General features: G+C 41.7%; 1 protein-coding gene across 4 annotated transcripts in view; it reads left to right on the top strand.

Annotated features, from left to right (window-relative positions):
• Positions 1-6,560, top strand: part of DCTN1 (dynactin subunit 1) — a 76,350-nt gene that overhangs the window by 7,253 nt on the left and 62,537 nt on the right. The window contains exon 2 of one of the 4 annotated variants that reach the window (XM_061583725.1): positions 105-192. The exons of the other annotated variants lie outside the window; for them this stretch is intronic. The gene's annotated coding sequence lies outside the window, so the exon portion shown is untranslated. The remainder of the gene's footprint in view (positions 1-104; positions 193-6,560) is intronic. 4 annotated transcript variants of the gene reach the window in all.

Raw genomic sequence — 6,560 nt, 5'->3', positions numbered from 1 at the left:
TGAGTTGTTTGCACGCTAGGCAACAGGAATCTCTGGAGGCCCAAAGACCTTCTGTTTTCCACTCCCCTTTAATGCACTTTTCCTGCTTTTGTCTTATTTCCTAGTAGCCCCTTGGAAATTCCATAGATTGCCCTACCTTTTTTCCTAGCAGCAAGGATGCATCTGACCTGTGGTGGATTCATCTGAGATCAGGTATTCCCTAGAAATTATTTTCTGAATACTGCTACTACACAATAAGTATCCCCTCTCCAAATGGGAAATGCAGAATGTGAAAACTTTGCAAGGAAGTTTAGGCATGCCTTCTCCTGTGTGGGAGCTAATGTCCAGGCACTCTTTAAGAATCAACTATAGTTAACCAACAGTACACTGGTGTACGTCTCTACTTCAGAAGTAAGTGTCTTTGTGTTCAATGGGGCTTTCTCCCCAGAAAGTGCATATAGGATGGCAGCCTAGACTTTGGTTTAGGATTGGCACTGGGGAAAACAGGGTCTTGTGGCTTTAACAGCTGTATCTCCACAATCAGTACCAGCACCACATTGCTGATAATAGGGATCTTGGAGTGGGAGATTCCATCATTAGGAACATAGATAATGGTTTGTGTGATGGGTGTGCAGACTGAAGGGTGATTTGCTTGCCTGGTGCGAAGATTGCAGATGTCCTGTCGTCTGGGTAGCTTGGTAGATAGTGCTGGGGAGGAGTCAGTGGTTGTGGTGCACATTGGCACCAATGACATGGGGAAATGCAGTCGTGAGGTCCTGGAAGCAAAATTTCAGTGGCTAGGTAGGATGCTGAAAGCCAGGACCTCTGAAATGCTACCGGTTCCACACACAAGGCTGGCCAGCCAGGAGCAGCTTTGCAGTCTCAGTGCGTGGAAGAGGCACTAGTGTCTGGAGGAGGGGTTTAGGTTTGTTAGGCACTGGGGAACATCTTGGAATGAGCTGGGCCTCTACGAAAGGATGGGCTCCACTTGAACCAGGCTGGAACGAGACTGCTGGTGCTTAAAATCAAAAAGGTGGAAGAGCAGCTTTTAAACTGATGGGGGGGGGAGCCGATAGGAGCTGAGGAGGGTTGGTTCAGAACAAATCTCCCCCCAGGATAAAGACTAAATGATGAAATGTTAAGTGGGGTAGGCCTTCAACTAGGCACTGAGAGTGCAGGGGCAAAAGACAGCCATCCAAAGAGGCCAAAGCACCACAGGCCAAGAAAAAAAGTGCCAAGGACTCTTGAAGAGACACACGGTATACGGGTGTTTATACACTGCTGCTAGCAGCCTCCGAGCTAAGATGGGAGAAATGGAGTGCTTGGTCTTAGAGAACAGCACTGATACAGTGATCATAACGGAAACCTGGTGGAACGGAGAACACCAATGGGATACAGTTATCCCTGGATTTACACTCTATCAGAAGGACAGGGGAGGATGTATTGGAGGTGATGTTGTTCTATACTTGAAAGAGGGCATTGAATCCAGCAAGCTAGAAACCCCAAAATAAGCAGACTCTTCCACAGTTTCATTGCGGGTGGCAATACTTGACTCCAAGATTAATTTAGTACTGGGGACGGTGTATCATCCACCTGACCAAAATGCTCAGGGAGATCTTGAGATGAGAAATGAAATTGAGGAAGCATCCATAGGAAATGCTGTAGAAATGGGTGACTTCAACTACCCTGACATAGACTGGCTATGTATGTGTTCCAGTGATGACAAAGAAGTAAAGTTTCTAGATATCCCAAATGACTGTGCCCTAGAAAAGTTGGTCATGAAACTAACCAGATGAATGGCAACTCTGGACTTAATCTTAAGGACCAGGGTCTGGTGTGAATGTAAATGTTGTCAAATTGATTGGGAGCAGTGACCATAGTGCTATTAAATTAAATTAAATACACATGTAAATAGCCAATGGCCAAGAAAATCCAATATGGTCATGTTTGACTTCAAAAGAGAAAACTTCCCCAAAATGAGGGGATTGGTAAGAAGGAAGTTGAAAGGCAAAGTCGAGAGGGTCAAATCACTACAAAACCCTTGTTTAAAATCACAGTATTAATGTTGGAGAGTCGAGATGCTGGGAATGGAGAGCTATTAGAGGCAAGAAGTTTTCCTTCAAACAATGGAAGTCTTGTCCGAATGAGAAGAGTAAAAAGGAACACAAATTCTGGCAAAAGAAATGCAGGAAGACAATAAGGGATGCTAAAAGGGAATTTGAGGAGCACATTGCTAAAAACATAAAAACCAACAACAAAAAATTCTTTAAATACATAGAATTATAGAATAGTAGAATAGGAAGGGGCCTATAAATCCCTCGAGTCCAACCCACTGCTCAATCCAGGAATCCAAATCAAAGCATACCGGGTGGCTGGCTGTCCAGCTGCCTTTTGAATGCCTCCAGTGTTGGACAGCCCACCACCTCCCTAAGTAATTGGTAGCATTGTTGTGCCACTCTAACAGTTGGGAAGTTTTTCCTGATGTTCAGTCGAAATCTGGCTTCCTGCCACTTGAGCCCGTTATTCCGTGTCCTGCACTCGGGGACAATCGAGAAGAGATCCTGGCCCTCCTCTATGTGACAACCTTTCATGTACTTGAAGAGTCCTATCATATCTCCCCTCAGTCTTCTCAAGGCTAAACATGCCCAGTTCCTTCAGTCTCTCCTCATAGGGCTTTGTTTCCAGTCCCCTGATCATCCTCATTGCCCTTCTCTGAACCTGTTCCAATTTGCATCCTTCTTAAAATGCAGTGTCCAGAACTGGACGTAGTACTCAAGATGAGGCCTAACCAGTGCTGAATAGAGGAGAAGCAATATTTTAAGTCAGCCTTTCCCAACTAGTGTGCCTCAAGATGTTGTTGAACCACAACTCCCATCAGCCTCAGCCAGCATTGCCAGTGGCTGAGGCTGATGGGAGTTGTGGTCCAACAACATCTGGAGGCACACCGGTTGGGAAAGGCTGCTTTATGTGATGTGGAAACTACACTTTTGTTAATGCAGCCTAAAATAGCATTTGCTATTTTCAGCTTGTGATCAACAACAATTCCAAGATTTTTCTCACATGTGGTATTGCTGAGCCAAGTATCCTCCATCTTATAACTGTGTATTTGGTTTTTTTTCCTTAGGTGTAGAACTTTGCACTTATTCCTGTTAAATTTCATTCTGTTGTTTTCAGCCCAATGCTCCAGCCTATCAAGGTCCCTTTGAATATTCTTTCTGTCTTCCACAGTGTTAGCTGTGCCCCCCAATTTTGTATCATCTACAGATTTGGTAAGCATGCTCTGTACCTCCTCATCCAAGTCGTTAATAAAAATGTTGAAGAGCACTGGGCCCAGGACCAAGCCCTGTGGCACCCCACTCGTTACTTTTGCCCAATTTGAGAAGGCACCATTGATAAGCACTCCTTGAGTACAGTTCTGTAGCCAACTGTGGATCCACCTGATAATTGTTCCATCCAGCCCACATTTAGCTAGCTTGGTAATCAGAATATCATGGGGCACCTTGTCAAAAGCTTTGATGAAGTTGAGATATATTATGTCCACAGCATTCCCACAGTGTACCAGGGAGGTTACCTGATCAAAAACTGAGATAAGATTAGTCTGGCAGGATTTGTTCTTCATAAATCCATGTTGGCTCCTAGTAATCACTGCATTGTTTTCAAGGTGCTTACAGACTGACTGCTTTATAAACTGCTTCAGAATTTCCCCAGGGATCGATGTCAGGGTAACTGGTCTGTAGTTCCCCAGTTCCTCCGTTTTGCCCTTTTTGAAGATAGGGACAACATTAGCCCTCCTCCAGTCATTCAGTACTTCACCAGTCCTCCAGGATTTTGCAACGATAATAGACAGCGGTTACAAGAGTTCTTCAGCCAGTTACTTCAATAGTCTAGGATGCAGTTCATTGGACCCTGCAGATTTGAACTTGTTCAAAGTGATTAGGTATTCCTTGACAATTTTCTGTCAGTCTCAAGCTGCAATCCTGCCCCTTCAACTTCACATTTGCGAAGGGGGGTATTAGACCCTCTTTGGGGAGAATCATAGAATCATTCAATAGTAGAGATGGAAGGGGCCTACGAGGCCATCGAGTCCAACCCTGCTCAATGCAGGAATCCAAATCAAAGCATTCCTGACAGATGGCTGTCCGTTTGCCTCTTGAATGCCTTCAGAAGACTGAGCCAAAGTAGGAATTGACCGCTTCTGCCTTTTCTTTGTCATCTGTTATCATTTTGCTATCCTCATTGAGTAGCTGTCCAACCATTTCTTTTCTTTATCTTTTACTATGGATGTACCTGAAGAAAGCTTTTTTGTTGCTTTTGGTATCTCTCACAAAGATAATGGTAAACCCCCTCTGAATACCGCTTACCATGAAAACCCTATTCATATGGGACTGACTTGAAGGCAGTCCATTTCCATTTCACTAACCTCAGCTCATTCTCAGCTTTAGCCTTCCTGATGCCATCCCTGCAATTCTGTGCCACCTATTTGCACTCTTCCTTTGTGGTGTGGCCTTCCTTCCACTTACTGTATGTGTCCTTTTTTGTTTTCAGGTCATCTCTAAGCTTTCTGCGAAGCCACATTGGCTTCTTCTGCTGTCTTCCCTCTTTTTTCCTTGATGGAATTGTTTGCCATTGTGCCTTTAGAATTTACTTTTTTAGAAACTCCTATCCATCTTGGACTCGTTTTCTCATTAGGGTCGCTTGCCATGGAACCTTACTTAACAATTGTTCTGAGTTTATTAAAATAGACTTTCATGAAGTCCAGGGTATGTGTATGGCTGCTCTCAGCTTTTGCTTTTTCTAAAATCAAGAATTCAAGCATAGCATGGTCACTTTCCCGCAGAGTTCCTGTAACTGCTGCTTCACTCACCAAATCATCTCTATTGGCTAGAATCAAGTCAAGGATAGCTGAGCCTCTAGTTGTTTCTTCCATTTTCTGTAGGAGAAAGTTATTTCCAACACAAGTTAAGAATTTCTTGGAGGGGCTGTGTTTCGCAGAATTTGTCTCCCAACAGATAACAGTGTAATCCCCATTACTACTACATCATGCCTCCTCGAAACATTGGCAATTTGCTTTTCAAAAGTTTCATCCTTGTCTTCTACTTGATTGGGTGGTTGGTAGTAGACTCCAACTACCATGTTCCTTTCATTCCTTGCCTCGTTTATTTTAATCCAGTTACTCTTGGTGGAGTTACCAAGCTCATCCTCCTGTATTTCTATGCAGTGATATATATTTTTAACATACAGTGTGAGTCCACCTCCCTTTCAATTCCTTCTGTTCTTTCTGAACAAGTTATATCCTTCAATTGCTGCATTCTAGTCATGGGAGTCATCCCACCAAGTTTCAGTTATACCTTTCAAGTCGTATTTACTCTTCTGTATTAAGAGTTCAAGTTCATCCTGTTTGTTTCCCACTCTCTGGGCATCAGTATACAGATAATGAAGGCCATGTGATTTACTGCCTGGCTTTCTTCCTACATTTTATTTTTTTTTTTTTTTCAATAATTTTTATTCAGATTTTCATAAAACATACAAGACAAAATCATAAAACATTCAAAGACAAAAAACAAAATCAAAAATAGTTAAACAAAAAGAAAAAAAGAAAAAAAAAACAAAAATAAAAAATAAAGAGTAAAATATTGACTTCCCATTTGTCAAAGATCAAATCAGTTATAAGTCTATAATATATAACAATCCTGTCTCTTAAGTCATATTATAAAATCACTTTCCTCCAGTAGTTATCTTACTTAATCATCAAATCTCATAAACATTACTTTATTCTTTCCACAAAAAGTCAAAGAGAGGTTTCAATTCTTTAAGAAATATATCTATCAATTTTTTTTTCCAGATAAGCATATCGATTAATCCATCTCATTACTAATTATGATAATCTTATTGTCATAACCATAGTCAAAATAAACATTTCAATTAATCCATCACATCAGAATCTGTTAGGTTCAATAATTTCAGTAGCCATTGTTCTATTATCTCTATTAGTTCCATTTTCCATCTTCCATCTTCAGTAGTCTTGTTAAGTCCAGTAATTTCAATATCCAATCTTCCATTATCAGTATTCCATAATAATCTTGCTGTCAAAGCCATAGTCATATAGTAAGAGTCTGATGGGAATTACCTCTATCCCAAATATTTTCTTGCCATCCATTCTGAATAGGTTGCTGAAATACTGCTGTAAAATCATATCTCTGTTCTTTTTTTCAAAATGCACTGGGTCATCTCTTAAAAGTTTTTCCATTGTCACATGGCTGCAGTTAATTCCATAGATTTTCTCTATATTGGGCTCCATCACATCATTCCAGTCCAGAAGATTATCCATGCCATTGATAACTTTATCTCTAGAATCTTCATTCATTTCTTCAGAGATAACATTGAGTTCCAAACAATAGATTTTATTTCTAAAGTCCATAGACTCCAAATCTTGTTCCTGTTCCACGTTGGTTCCAATCTCCGGGATCTCCTCTCTCACAGGGACCCCTATTCCAGTCTCCAGGGTCTCCTCTCTCACAGGAACCCCTGTTTCAATCTCCGGGGTCCCCTCTCTCACAGGGACCCCTTCCAGGGTCACCTCT

Source organism: Rhineura floridana, chromosome 9 (assembly GCF_030035675.1).
Source record: "Rhineura floridana isolate rRhiFlo1 chromosome 9, rRhiFlo1.hap2, whole genome shotgun sequence".
Classification (NCBI taxonomy): Eukaryota; Metazoa; Chordata; class Lepidosauria; order Squamata; family Rhineuridae; genus Rhineura; species Rhineura floridana.
Note: the sequence above shows the minus strand (reverse complement) of the source record. Positions and strands in the feature narration are given on the sequence as shown.